At 35.5% G+C, this 16,345-nt stretch overlaps 1 pseudogene; it reads left to right on the forward strand.

Moving 5' to 3' along the window:
* The window catches only part of LOC106460382, a 45,579-nt pseudogene extending 32,026 nt beyond the window's left edge, over positions 1-13,553 (forward strand).
* The last annotated feature ends 2,792 nt before the right edge of the window (positions 13,554-16,345 follow it).

Below are 16,345 nucleotides of genomic sequence, written 5' to 3' on the forward strand. Positions count from 1 at the left end.
CAAAAAGTAGTTTAATAAAATTTTAATGTAAGACACTAAAACCTTGTGTCATGCGCAGGGATAATATTAATATTAACCCGAGGAGATAGTTTAATATCATGGAAATATTGCATTACCACAATCTTAACAGAGCTGTGATCAACCACAGTATAATAACATGTTCACTGCCTATGTTTTTCAAGCATGTTACTGCTATTGTGCATCAGCTGGTTAGTGCCTTTCTGCCTACTTCTTCTCCAGTTCAGATCCTTCATCATTTTATGGAGCTTGTGTCATCTGTAGACAATTTTAGTCAGCATTTCCACCTCCAGCTTTTGCTTCTGGCTTTTCTCTCCCTGATGAGAAACAGATACTTCCATTTATGTTTGCTATGCTCATTATGCAGGTATGTGACTTATTTTGCTTGTATATCATAATGACTCTTGGGTTGCTTTATTTCATGTATCCCCTTCTGTTCTAATTCAATCTTAATCAATGTCTTTCTTGTCCTCTTCATATTTATGAGTCCTTTGCTAGGACCTACTGTCATGATCCTTTTCTATTTTTTGAACTCCAATCGTTCTGTTTGCTTGGGACACTCCTCTTACTCCTTTTTTTCTCTCGTTCTTTCTTTGTCTTATCTTTACTGTACTACTATTTTATATCTCTTCCCTTCATCTCCTAACTGTGACTCTTTATTGCTACCTTGATAATTTTGATGGGGGACACCTATTCCTATCTGTTTACTCCTTTGACTTCTATTTCTTCCATTGCTGTCTTGGTTACTATGTTCTTGAGATTTCCTTGGTCTGGATGATTTCCTTTTGGGTGTCTGCATCTCTTTCTCCTCTGTTTTCAACCTCCATCTTATCCTTTTTCTGACTGCATTAATCTTTGGGGGTACTCCCAATTTCTTGGAATTTTGACTGGGGCTGCTCATCAACAATCTTTCATCAATTCCCTGTTTTCCTGTCTCATTCGACCATGAATATGTGAGTTGGCTACCCATCCTTAGGAATTCTTTGAGTCTACCCTCTTTGCTCATCCTCATTCTATTGCATCTACTTGCCATTCTTCTCCTACAGGGTGGGCCACTGAGACTCTTAGTAGTAACTCTTCCTTGGAGCTGATTCCTGACTGTAATTTTTGCTATCTGCCTCCCCTCCCCACCTTGTACACCTACAGTCTTCCTTCACCAGCAAACATTGGACTGTGCAATTTCTTTTTTAGGGTTTGTCCCTGTTTTTTGTTCTCCTCATCCTCTCACTTATCCTTTTCCCCTCTCATACTCTGCATCTTCAAAATTTTCTTAATAATTTTCTTGCTTCTTATACAGGGTAGGCTCAAGCATCTTTCTTACATCTTCACTATGTAAAGATCTTGGTTTTGAAAGCTCTTCACTCTCTTTTTCTTCTTGCATAAGAGGTGCTCTTGCTTTTGAGAATTCTGGCTTCTTTCTACACATACATCCCCTGTATTGGCTTATGGGAGATCTGTGGCTCATGTACTACAGACCCTTATCTGCTCTTGTGCCTTTCCCCAATCACCTTTACTTCTATCTGTGCCAGAGTATTCCATCTAACTTGCATCTTTACATCAATGACTAATTTTCAGGTTGGGGAGGGGGGAGTTCTTGACACCTCCAGATCTTCAGAGGAGCAATCTCTGCTTTCCAACATTCTGGAGATGTGCAACTTTTCAAACTTGCCAAAGTCTTAAGTTGCAGTTGTTGGGTCATTTCCTTATGATCTATTCTAATACTTCTATTGTTATTTCTTACATCACCACCAGGTAATCACCCCTTTTCAGGCTTTATGATTTGCCTAGTTTTTGACAAATGCCAATCTATTTTGATGAATTTCCGGTCACAAAATAACATTATCCACACCTTTTACTTTTTGCCAGCACTACTCTCTTTCTATCACCTTGTTGCTCCTTCTACTTGTGTATGGTCATCATCATTCAAACATTCACACCTTCAATGCCTCTTATACTCTGTGTCATGAGCACTGGTTAATTTGTTCTCTGACAACTTCTTTTCTCCATAGATTTGGGCTGCCTGGGAGAGTGATTGAATGATGTTCTTCCATTTCTCTCCTCATTATCTATTAGTTTCATTTCCAGTCATCTTGCATTATCCAGTTAGAGCTGTATACTGTTATACTGCTCAGACTGCCCCATTTCATGGGTACCACCATCGCCTGTTTTTCTCATGATTTATCTCCTCCTCTAGGGATTTATCTTTTTCCACTTTAATTGGTTGGGCTTGTCAGCTCATCTGACTGACTCATACTTCTTTAGATACGTCTGACTGAATGCTTTTTAACATTACTTCCCATCAGACTTGGCATATCCCAGCCTTTCTTGTTTTATTTCAATGCCAACCGTTAGGAGACCTTGCAGACTGGTATATGGACTACTCTGGTTTCTGATACAATCATTACCTCTGCTAACATAATAGCTTTTCTTGTTCGATGTTGCCCTCTATATGCACAAATTGTTTCACTCACCTATAGCCTTGATGCAACAACCCTACATCAACAGCTGGCTTCCTTTATTTTGTAGAACCCAAACTTCACTTCCTGATTTGGCACAGTAGTGTGAATATGTGTTGTAATTTCACACGTGTTTGATTTAGATTTTTCAATTTTTTTCAACAGCTTCATTGTTTCTGCTTTTGTTTTGTTTTTCTACAGTTAACCTGGAATTATTGTAGGTTGTTACTTTTTGTTACCTACTCTCAGTTGAATTATGAATTTCAAATCACTACTACTGCAACTCACCCTGCGGTTTCTCAAACTTCAGGCTCCACACTTTCGGTTGAAAAGGTCTTGGTTTTAGTATGTCATGAATTGAAGTCCATTATGTGGTCTGTGGTGTCTCCTGAATCCAGACCAGGTATTCCTTTTCCTGGTGAACCTGTACAAGAAGATGATGATTTGGATAGCCTCTTTCCATCTCCTTCCTTGCTGTGCAATCTTGTTTTCCCCCTGTGGATGCCCCCAGACCATCTTCAGCCTTTCTGAATATGGTGACACTGGTATGTTACCTTTTGTATGTGTTTCCTGTGTTGTATGTCTCCTCTCCTTCCATTTTACTTTCTGCCCCTTCCTCTGACTACCTGGTTTTTTTCCATCCATCTCCAGATATTGGGAACCTTGGCACAGTTATGTTCTAGGGTCAGCATGTCTCGTCCCTCTTGTACCTCAGATAATTACACTTTGGTATACTATTGTTCAGATTTTCTGTTTCTCAACTCTTGAACCTTAGAGTCTTTGATCCAGGTGTGGGGCTTGGGCCCTGATACCGCTGTGAGATATATCTAAGCCCAATTTTGCTACCTTTGTTTGTCCTTATTCACCCTCCTGAGATACCTCTCCATCTCTTGTCCAAGGCTATCCACCACTTCCCTGCAGGGTTGTCGTAGGATACTCGCTCCCTTACGTATTCCCTTCTGCTCTGGCACCTTTACCTGTTCCTCTTTCCCAGGTCTCAGTGCGTGATTTGAATGGGATATTTTATCTTTTTTTTTGTTTCTCATTTTCCTGTCTCATTCAAAACTTATATATCATATGTAAGACACCTTAAGTGCTATAATCTGAATGCATTATTTTATTTGTTCTACATATACCACCTGTTGTACAATATAAATTTTATGGCTTGTTTTTTCTTTCCCTGTTTTTTATGAGAAAAAAAGTGTTAAGTCCTAATTTTTTATCTCTTGTTTAGGTTTACTCCTTTGGTTTAGACTAATTTTAGAAAGTAACATCTCCCCCATCAGTGGCTGTTGTATAGGAATATACAAAAGACAAAAGTTGAATTCTTAATTGAAGTGGTTAATTAAATTTATGGTAATTGAGTTATATTTTGCTATTGTCTAATACACTAGTTCTCAAACTTTGTTTGTGGACCACCTGATTTTTTTATCTTAATAGACCATATTGGGATGTATAAACCATGCTGCTGCTGCTGATTCCCTTCCATAATTATGCAATCTTTACATATATCACCTGAAAGAAGCCCATGGACCACAAATTGAGAACCTCTCGTCTAATATATGAAGGAGTTAAGGAGACATGCAACATTAATATATGCAAAATTCAGTATTTTTACTTTCCATAAAAAGAAATGTGAAAGGTTTTATATCCTTTTAATTTCTACTCACTTCTCAGGTTTACATTAATTACAAGAAAGACCACTTCTCCTTTATGAAACCTCGGCTAGGGTAAATAAAAAGCAAGGTACAACTGATAATAGCTGTAGATTTAATGTTTACATGAAGAACTTCCATTGATAACCAAAAACAGATGAAATCCTTGATCTTCCCACTTCTCTAGGTAAGACCTAATATGGCAAGTGCCATCCCTTATGAACAGTAACTTTAGCTAGGTCAATACAAAAGTTTTTTTTTGTTGTTGAAAATTGTTGAAGAAAACATCAACAGACCTTGAAAACCACAATTTCCTGTTTAAGGAGCACTAGAAAATTAATTGATAGCTCTTTTGTTTCTTCAAATCCATGCTTTATAACAGAGTATTTAGTGCTGAGAAAAATGTCAGTACATTATCAAGTGCTTCATATAGAGTTTGATCTTTTCTATTGCTTAGGGTTAAAGATGAGAAGTACTTTTTTTCCTACTAGAAATTGGTGAAGAAGAATACCACTGTATTTTCTAGACAGTAATGTCCTGTTAAGAAAAGCCTTGAGAAAAATTAATCATTAGTACACTGTTACCTGTCCTCTGAATCTCTACAGTATATTAGGATATTTGAAATGAGAATAAGACCCTGGAAGCACCATAAAACTTAATAAAAAGCAATCATAGTTATTTCACTTTTAACGGGTTTTTTTTAGTTGAAATGAGGAAGCATTTTAATTAGAACAGTATGGTGACCTCATTCCATCTTTGCACAGTATGGTTTCTTATACAACATTTATGTTTTAAAGGTTTTTTGAGGTATCGTCATATAAAAATTACTAATACTCTTTAAATATACCACTGCTAACAAGATCTTTTGCTCAGTGCCAGAATTTATATGGTTGGCTGTTTTACAGTACTCAGTATTGTAGTTGATACCCTCATTATATCAGACATATTTGAGGCATTGCAAAGTAGTATTCCTGTTAAAGTATTAAATATAATACAAAATGTGACTGGAGTATATATAAACACTACACTCTTAAATGCATCAATGATTGAAATTATGAAAGACATTTCCAATGATGTTGCTATCTTTCATCACACTTGATACAATCGTGGAGATAACGCTTTGCCAAATTTTGGTTTTATATGTGATAACATCATGATTTGTTTTAATTCCATAAGCATTTATTATTTTACCTTATTTATTATGTGTATTTTAATAGTTTTCCTCTTTTCCTTCAGATGAGTGCAGCTACCATCAACTCCCTGTGAAGTCTTGCTGCAGTATGCTCTGTAAGTGGTGATCTTCCACCAGCCACCTGAAGACCAGGATGAGTGAAGGACCTAGTGTGCCAATCACTACTTTGGCTGGGATTCAAAGTCTAACTGATCTTCTTCTTGAACTGCCCCTCCCAGTTGCTTTACCTGGAGCTCATGGCAACCAGAGCCTTCTCTCTCATCCCAAGGATGGTGAAGAGTTTCAAAGACTGTTGAGTACCCATGAAGCTGTTCTTCTGCCTCAGTTATTTGATGCTTTGAGTCATGCTTCAACTGAGCATGTTGAAGTGAAGGATGGATACTTAGGAAGTACATCCCAAAGTAGTCAAGCATCACAGATGCTTCAATTCATTCTTTCCAGAAACCCTACCATTTTTAGAGGTTTCCTTACTCAAGATGTGACTGCCCAAGGAACACATGAACACTGGGGACAGCCATCATTCATTGCAGGTTCTCTATATCCTCAACAATCCTCAACATACAGTTCAACATCAGTGGTATCTCAAACATCACACTCCAGCTCACCTCAATTTCAAACCCAAGAAAGTCCAGGATACTTTGCTGCAGATCTAAGACATGGACTTCATGTACAAAATAGCCCATTATCAGTATCGCAACAGAAATCCCCCCATAGTGTGTATTCCCCATATGGCCCTCCTCTTACCCCACAGTCATCAGCTCATTCAAATACAGTCTCTCCAGTCAGTGAACAGACCAATCATTTAGCTGTTCTCTCAGAACAAAATCAGCAGATGTGTTATCCATCATCATTCACTGGAAATACTTCTCATGTAGCTAGTGTATCATCATATAAGAATGGAAACTGCCAAGATAATGTCAACTTGTTGTCTCCAATGAAAGGAGACAAAAGGACAGGTAATCATGTCAGTGAACATCATCAACAGTTGACACAAAGTAATTTCATCCATACATCATCAGAAAATTCACATGAGGAAAACAAACTTTCCTCAGTGCTTCACACAAACTCTCAACCCTATGTATGTCTCACATCATCAGCTCACACAAAGCCTAAACAACAACTGGCTACAAATCAGTTAACATCTAGCATGCCAGCAACAGATAAGAAAGACCAAATGTCCCAAGGTAATAAAGGTACATGTCATGACAATACAGCAAAGAATTGTACATCAGACACTGAGTTGTCATCTGTAGAAAGGCCCAAAAACTGTAATCATAGTGATCAGCTTTTAAGTAAAGGTGAGAAATTCAAAAGTGGAAATGAGAAACAAAGCTGTACAAAGTCTCCAATTTCCAGCCAAGATAGCTTAGAGTTTACAAGTAAAGTTATCAAACAAGCAAGTCCAGCAAGAAGTACCCGAATTAATCAGTTCCAGACAAGAAACACCACTTTGAATAACAAAGTAATAAGGACAGAAAATTTCATTGAATGTGAAAGTAAGAAACAAAAAGATGTGTTACAACAAAAATCTTCTTTAAAACCAGAAGTTAATAAGTGTAGTGAAACTAAAAAACAAACAACTGTGGCTCAACAAAAGTTTTCTACAGAACCAGTTGTTGTTCTTAGTAAATTAAGCACAGCAGATTGCAAAGAACAAGATTCCATGACTCAGCAAAAGTCCCCTTCAGGACCAGTTGTCATTCTTAGTAAATTAAGTGATGCAGAGCAAGCTCTTGCTCAGAAAAGTGTTAAAGCTTTCACTCGTAAAGTAACTCTTAAAACTGAAGAGGAAATTGTACAATCCCGCAGATTTTTTAAACATTCAAAAAGATGGGAATCCGAGAATTCAAACTCTAAATTGATATCACCAAAGAGAAAACAAAAACATTATTATAATGTAGGAGATCTAAAGCATTCTCAGAGAAGCAAAGGTCAAAAGAGAGGTTATAATAGTGATGAAGAATGGGATTACATGTCCGATCAAGATTTTCATTACTCAAGTTCTCTTTCTGAAAGGGTTAAAAAGAGGCAACGAACTAGTCAGCAGACAAACTATTCTGTTGATGAAAGAGAGAATCCAGAATCCCCACCAGCATTACCACCACTTCTTCTAAAGGAAAAGAAGTCCAAAATAAAGAAGTTGAAAAAAGAACCATTGCCAGAACAACTTTCTGTTGAGGATCTTATGGAAACAGATACTTATCAAAGGTTTTCCAGGACGGTAGACACAATTTTTGACTCAATGGAAGATTTAGATTTGACAGTAGAGATTGATGAAGATGCTGAATGTCCTGCTGAAGCTCTGATTCCAAAATCTCAGTTAATAGATCTTTGCAATGAAGCTGCAAAATTGAAAGTTCTTCATGCCATGAATCATTTTCCTCCAGAAAGGTTGATACGGCTACTTAATATTTTGGAGAGAAATATCTTGGATGGTGCAAAATTGCTTCCTTTTCAAAGTATGGATGAACAAGATGAAGATGAGGCTAGACTGTGGCTTGAACTAACTATGGAGAGGATTATGAGAAGTGTTGACTCATCCCTGACAACTCTGTATATCATGACATCTCCAAATGTACCAGAAAAGGTTTTTCTTGAAGATGTAATTGAAAGAATAGTGCTTTTTGCAAAATTTCAAATTCAAAATACTGTATATCCAGTTTTCGATCCAGCTTATAGAGTGGACCCCAAATCAAAAGATGGTTACACTGGTAACATAAAACAGAAAAGAGCTCATGCTCACAAAGTTAAAGAGAAATCAGTTATCCAGTTGTATAATAAACTGCATGAGTTAGTTGGATTATTGGCAGAACTAATGGAAATTCAAACTTTTACTGACACTATTATTCTACATGTTTCTTCCCTTGGAGTTAGTCCATTCTTTGTAGAAGGAGTGAGTGAGTTGCAATTGAATGCCCTTCGTCTAGTAACATCAGTTTTTTCAAAGTATGAGAAACACAGACAGCTGATTCTGGAAGACATATTAGCATCGATTGCAAGGCTTCCTACCAGCAAACGTAGCCTCAGGAACTATAGATTGAATTCAGAAGAGTGTATACAAATGCTGACTGCTTTAGTTTTGCAACTGATTCATAGTGTCACACATTTACCTGAAGCAGAAAAGGAAAAAACGCAAGAACCATACATGTTTCAGGATGAGACTGATAACAACAAAAAAAGTGATCAGTCAGTGGGTGTTATTTCTGTTGAGAAGGATGTTCTTATTGTAACATCATATGAAGCTGCTGTGAGAACAGCAGTTAATTTTTTGTCTGTTTTCTTAAAAAAATGTGTGACTAAAAATGAAGAAATGGACTATAGACCTTTGTTTGAAAACTTTGTACAAGACCTTCTGAGTACAGTAAATAAACCTGAATGGCCAGCTTCAGAGTTGTTATTGAGCTTGCTAGGCAGATTGTTAGTACAGACATTTAGCAATAAATCCTTAGATATGTCACAACGTGTAGCTTCTTTAGACTACCTTGGTGTGGTTGCTGCTCGACTCCGTAAAGATGCTGTTACAAGTCAGCTGAAGAAAGAAACCCTTGAAGCAGTGATTAGGCAAATAGAGAAGAACAATTCTGCTGAATACATTGACTCAGTATGTCATGGAAAAAATAAAAAGAAGAACAAAAATAAGATCATAAAAAAAGATGAAACCCAAATACTACAAAAAGCTTTGCTGGATTATCTTGATGAGAATGTAGAAAGTGATCCAGCTTTACTCTTTGCAAGACGCTTTTACATTGCTCAGTGGTACAGAGATGCAACGGCTGAAATAAAACCTGATAGGAGCCCTCTTAAAGCTAAAGGAGAAGTAGGACAACAACAACAACAGGAAGTGAGCCCAACTAAGGTAAATCGTGGGGGTTCAAAAACTTTAAGACATCGTAACAAGAAAGTGTCAAATTACACATGTGATGAGGATGATGAAGAAGATGAACTTCCTGTGGAAAAAGAAGAAACCAAACCTGATCCAGACAAAGAGGATATTCAGTTAAAAAGACTGGCTCTTGCTGAAGATCGAAAAAAATTTCTTCTTTCTGTCTTACAAGCTAATAGCTATGGAATTTCAAACATGAATGATGAACAGTTAATTGATTACAGTACTGCTGAACTGATATCCAGATTTCTAGCCTGTAGAAGACCTTTTTCTCAAAGTTTTGATATATATTTATCACAAATATTAAAAGTACTGAATGAAACAGCTGTAGCTGTCCGGACCAAAGCAATGAAGTGCTTGTCTCTAGTAGTTGAAGCTGATCCTGGCATACTGGCTCGTCCAGATATGCAGAGAGGAGTCCATGGTCGTCTCCTTGACCAGTCTACTAGTGTAAGAGAAGCTGCAGTTGACTTGGTGGGTAAATTTATCTTAATCCGTCCAGAACTTACTCATAAGTACTATGACATGCTGACCGATCGTATCCTAGACACTGGGGTTAGTGTTAGAAAAAGAGTTATAAAAATTCTAAAAGACGTTTGTTTAGAACAGCCTGACTTTCCCAAAATACCAGAGATATGTCTAAAGATGATAAGGAGAGTTAATGATGAAGAAGGAATAAAAAAGCTTGTTGGAGAAGTTTTTCAAAATATGTGGTTTACCCCAGTTTCAGAAAGACAAGCTCATAGAATAGTTCAAAAGGTAAGAAATATCACTCACGTAGTAGCTGCTTGTAAGGAGATTGGTTTGGAATGGTTTGAGCAGTTGTTGACTAATTTACTGAAAAATAAAGATGACAGTGGTTACAAAGCTGTTCTGAAATCTTGTAAGCAAATAGTGGATTGTGTTGTTGACAATGTTTTGGAATTAGAAGGAACACTAAAAGGGGAAGAATCAACAGGAGCAAGCCAACATCTGGTTGCATGTTTCAACACATTGTACCTTTTTAGCAAGATCCAACCACAGTTAGTTGTTCCTCATGCTACTACTATTCAGCCATACCTCAGCATGAGATGCAACACCCAAGCTGATTACCTTGTGTTGCAGAATGTAGCAAGGTCTCTAGAACTAGTGATTCCTCTCATTGAACATCCTAGTGAATCCTTCTTGGCACAGGTGGAAGAAGACATGGTAAAACTCATCCTTCGTCATGGAATGTTAATTCTACCAAGTTGCGTCAGTTGTTTGGGCTCTGTTGTCAACCAGGTAACAAAAAACTATCAACTGGTGCTTGACTGTTTCCAGAAGTTTTTTATTGTATTGTTGGGATTTAAAAAGGAACATGAAAAGAATCCAGAAAATCTATTACTAGCTCAGCAGAGGCCTAAGTTGTTAAGGTCACTTTTTACTGTTGGACTGTTCTGTCGACATTTTGACTTTGAATCATTAGAAGGAACTTCAGTAGATCCCATACAAGAATCAGTCAAAAACCGGGTTTTTAATGTTATGATATATTTTGCACAGTATGGTGATGAAGATATTCGTCATAAGGCCTTGAGTGGCCTTGGTTTCATGATGATTCGTCATTATGATCTCATGTTAGGAATAGAAATTAAGGATCTTTACCATTATTTATTAACAAGTCCTGGTGCTCCTGCTAACATGAAATGCCAGGTGTTAAAGAATCTTACTAATTATCTATTGGAAGAAGAAGCACAGATGATTCAGAAGGATGCAGAGTGGAGCAAAGTTGCAAAATCTGAAGATCTTAAAGAAATGGGAGATGTAACATCGGGCATGGCAAGCACTGTTATACAGATCTATTTAAAACAAGTCTTGGAATCTGTTCTTCATTTACAAATTGGTGTTCGCAAAGCTGCCCTCCATGTAGTTCAGTTAATCTTGGGCCAAGGCTTAGTTCATCCAGTCCAAGTAGTGCCCTATTTAATTTGTATGGGTGCAGATGATGAACAAGTGATCAAAACAAAAGCAGACCAACTTCTTCAAGAAATAGAGAAGAGATATCCTGGTTTTGTTCAGATGAAAGCCTTGGCTGGAGTAAGGCTTTCTTATAAGATGCTTTACTTACTTATGGAAGATTCAAAAGAACTGATTCGTGGCTTTCGTATGGCTGAGCCTACAGTGAGTCGAAATGGCTTTTTATACTCAGTGATTCGTAGTACTCGTCAAAATCGTCGAGCATTTGTAATGTCTTTATTAAAGCTTTTTGATGAACAAGCTAAAACTCCTTTGTCTGAACTTTTGTATGTTGCAGATAATATTGTATATTTTCCATATCTGGCACAAGATGAACCATTATTTGTCATTCACCACATTGATGTGATGCTTTCTGTCTCAGGTTCTAATCTGTTGCAGACTTTTCGTGAACACCTTTTGCCAGGAAAAAATCCACCAATTAGTTCCGAGGATGGAGAAACTTGCTTTGATGATGAAGAGGAGGAGGATGACTTTGAATCATTATATAAACGTCTTCCAGAAGATACTACAATTTTACAAGAGTGTATAACAGCATCTCAAGGATGTCTGTTACTTCTTTTTATTAAACAAACCCTTAAAGATATGTATGGTTTTACTGACAATAAGATTCAACAATATTCACCTAATGAATCAGCAAAAATATATGAAAAATCTATGAACCGAAAAACTGCAGTGAGATTTAAACCCACTTCTGTTATTGAATTTATTAGTTCTCGTAAGCAGGAAAGTCCATGTGATGAAGATAATGACAGGAAAAAGTTAGTGGAACAGTATTTAGATTTTAAACAACTCATGCTTACTATTGACCCTAGTGATGATGATGATGATGAAACACCAACTGGTAGTCGCTCATTGGTGTCACAAGTAGATAGTGTTTCTAACATTGATGAAAATAAAAGTTCAGTTGTGTTGGAACGAGGGTTAGCAGTTTCTTCTAGTGAACAAACAAGAAATGGTTCTTTGACACCAAGGAACAAATCATCTTTAACAAATAATCGATCACGGCATAAGTCAAGAACAATTGTGAAAAAGGAAAAGAAAAAGAAGCACAAAAGAAAACGAAAGAGAATAATCGAATCAGATGATGATTCTGGAAGTGATCCTGATTATTGTGAGTGAAATGAGTGATGTTCATAATTTATGGTTTAGGTTACTTTATGAAATATAAGAACAAGCTGCATATATGACAAAAACATTATTGATTCTGTAATTATGCATAAAAGGAACATTTTCATGATTTTGAACATATAAACATTTTTAATTGTGGGAATACAGACTACTGAAATTTGAGTTATCCCTGCCATTGTAAAAACAATAGTTTTTATTTTAAAACTGTGTTTGTAAGTATATGTTTAACAACTGTTTGATCTTCCTTGACTAGAGGAGTAACAAAGGGTGTGGGAAAATTACCACAGAGGTAACTTATTTATTGATGACCTCATATAGTTTCCAGGGTCAGTACATGTATCTACAAGTGGTGTATAATCCCCTTCTTAGTGGACAGTTGTGTTTTGGGTTTCATGTCAAATATGCAGTCCATCAAATGCCTTCATCATTCGTATGTGTATTGTATACAGAGTGCACATTTTGATGGAATGTACAGAATTGATTTGCACAAAACTTGTTATCAGAACTCTTCAGAAACCTCATATGTCATTATCCTCATTGATTCATACTGTCCTCTGTGAAATAAGAGTGTCAACATCTTGTATTGATTTACCCATGTTTATATGAAACCAAATAATTGGGCAGCATAGTGTTTTTTTCATACATCGAACCTGTTCATTAGTATTGTGTCACCATGTAAGCAAAAGTTTATTTTGAAAATTTTCTGGTTTTAATATAGTATTTTTTTCAGAATTTTCTCACAAACTCTCTGTTGCATATGAGTGTCATTGTAAAAGGTTTAACATTTGGTAAATATTGTTCATTGAAAAGTTGAATAGCCTAAAGACTATGATTATTTAAACCTCAAGATTCTGGCAACTTTTCAATGAATATAAGGTACTAAAATGCAAAAACATTTTATACTCGAGTGCTCAGCTTTCTTCTAGATGCATTTAAAACCCAAGTCATCCCTGAACATTAGACAACTGTACAGAAACACAGAACTGGGGCAGGGCCTTTATTCCATTTTTATTCACCATAGCTTTCATTTTTGTTACTGTTTTGTTTCAACATCTGTGTACATGTATTTTCATGTTTTGACATGAAGTTCAATATATTTGGTATTTCGAACACAAGTAGCCAGGTGTCACTCTTCTTTAATAGTTAGAGCAAAGGACACAAAACTACTCAGTGAAACAGAATTCCTTTTGCAGTTATGAAGCAAAAATTCCATGGAAAGACTCATGTACAAAAGAAAAACAGAAATTGAAATGTATTATTAAACAGATAAATGTATAAAGCTTTTTTTTTTCTCATTTTGACACAATCCTTTAAGGAGTAGATCAGTATGTTTTTGGTTTTTTTTAAAACTGTGTGTACTTTTGTACTATAGTATTGAAATTTAACTTACATTGTTTCCTTTCATGCATTGCCAATTATTTCTTTTATTGTAACACGTTTATGTCCATTATGTTACTAGTTTCTGTGATTGATTTTGCTGTATACCCCATTTTCAGTTAACTTATTGTAACTCTGTGATAATGTAAATTTCTTTGTATACTTGCTTCTGTTAAATAATTTGTTGATGAAGACAATAAATGAAGTAATATAATCTCCAGTGCCAGCCTTAGTAAATGTAAGGCCCCATGCAGCAAGGTAATCAGATTACTTAATATATTAATAGGTTGTGCACAAATGAGAGGATATAGATTGACTTGTCTCACACATAAAGTTTTTAAATTATGGCTCAAGTTAGGTGCTTAACTGTTACATTAAGGAGATAAAGACCACATATCTAGTTGCACTTTTGCAAGAGATAAAGTTAAAAAAATACGTTTCAGTTTTAACGTTATTTTAAACTGGTCAGTGCAAGGATCCAAGCAATCATCTGTCTTGCTTTTACTTAAGGCTGGCATTGATTTTCTACACACATACAAACCCTTCTCTGACTGAATTAAGAAAACCAGTATGAATTAATATCTAGATCAGCTACATAACTATAGTGGATTCTCTTTAATAATAAAGTGATGATTAGGAAGTTTGCAGGAGAGAGGGGGGTATACAGTTTTTGTACTTCATACATACATACATACATATATATATATATGTACAATGAGAGAGAGTTTTTGTTTTTTCTGGGTCAACATTTATTGCACACCCTTTTAAGAAAGTGTACCATAAAACTGCCAACACTTAATAATGGTAACATTGCTCATGTTTTCATTTGTGCTATTTTTATGTGGTCGTTTTACATTCTGTAGTTTTCCCCATGCTGTTGAGAGATTCATTATCAGAAAATTTATAATAAGGCTCCCCAAAGATGGCCATTTATTAGACTAATGAAGCTTTCTATGCAACAACAGAGAAATTGGTCACTTTTGTAAGCTAGCTCAAAGAACATTATCCAACAGCAAGATTTCAAAAGTCTTCTGATTCCTGTAACTATATTCTTAAATGTTATAGTAGAATTTTTTTTCCATTGAGAACTTGTTCATTCTCAACAGTTTTTACATTCTGAGTTTTATTAAACTGATATTTTGTTGTTTTAACAACTGATTTAATTTTGTCATTGTATAAACTTAACGTCGCTAATATATTTTTGAAGGATGCTTAGAAGATTAAGTCTAAGGCATGTACATATATGTCTTAAAGACAGTGCATTTTTTGTAACTACACTGTTGACAGTTTAGTATACAACTATTTATTACAAATAACTTAAACATATATATAATAAACAGATAATGAAAAGTAGGCGTAATAAGTATTACTGCATGTCACATACATACACGTATACATACAATGTGATTAGTAAAGTTAGAGGACAGGGTGCTCGCCACTAGCATCGACATCGTGTATAATAATTTAATGAAACTTCGGGAATGAATTCGGCAGAACATGGGGAAGGCAACAATGAATAAGTGAAGGTCTGAGAAAATCACTGGTCTACAGTATATATTGTGGGACATAAAAAGGATTTCAAGGACTAATCCACTAACTCAACAGCCACTTGTGCATGCACATTTAGCTACTGTTGCATACCAAGTAGTAAGTTTGCAATGCAGTAAAGTAACAAATGCAGCTTACAAAACCGTGAAACAACCTTATATTAGAGAAAGATTTTTGCCTACAGACCAGTAAATAACATTTTAGAATAAATTATCTATAGTTTCCTGTCATTGGCGTTTATTGATAGCCTGAATTTTTCTCTGTTCTGGTGAGTTTATTCACTTAGTTTGTAATTAGGTTATATCCGCTTTCGAAGCTAGCCTGGCGAGTAACAGTGTATGAATTCATTATCTCCTACATTCACAAGTGTGTGTGTGTGTATATATATATATATATATACACACACATATGTGCATTGGAAGCAGATGTAGTTTTTTTACATCTTGTTTTATGTTCAGTATTAACAAAGCATAATAAAGAAACCCCAATTCTTAGAAAATTATATACCTCCGATAGGTAACGCAGTTTTTAAACTTGGCATTTTACATATTGAAGTATTAACTATTGAGAATAGTGAAGTAATGTGTAGTAAATATTGAATAAAAACAATCGGTCAAATGTATTACTTGAATTATTTATATCTTTAGCTATTTTATACAATTAACAAAAATATTTTTAAACCTAATAAACAATACAAAAATCACTCATGTTTCGTGAAATTTTGTTTTTTTTTAACGTAACAGTTAAGTGTTTCTCGAAAACAGTGGAATATTGTCAGAATAGTGTCAATTTGTTTGTTGAAAGTAATAAAACTTGCTGTAATAATTGCAAAAAATATGTTTAAAGCTGTACTAACCACGAATCTCCTACTCCAGGAAATTTTATTTTTAAGTAAAATATTTAGTAAGGTTCAGATAATTGTGGGAGAATAAAGATCTATAATTTAAAAACAAGGTTAACTTATGAAAGGATTTTTGAGCGTGTCTCTTAGTTTTATGTTTCGAGTCCAAATTTTGTAACAGAGTTGAACATTTTATGAGAAAAAATTAAGTGGAAAGAAAAACACGTATGAACGATTTTTTTTTTTTTGTTT

The sequence above is a fragment of the Limulus polyphemus genome, unplaced genomic scaffold (assembly GCF_000517525.1).
Source record: "Limulus polyphemus unplaced genomic scaffold, Limulus_polyphemus-2.1.2 Scaffold762, whole genome shotgun sequence".
In the NCBI taxonomy this organism is placed as follows: Eukaryota; Metazoa; Arthropoda; class Merostomata; order Xiphosura; family Limulidae; genus Limulus; species Limulus polyphemus.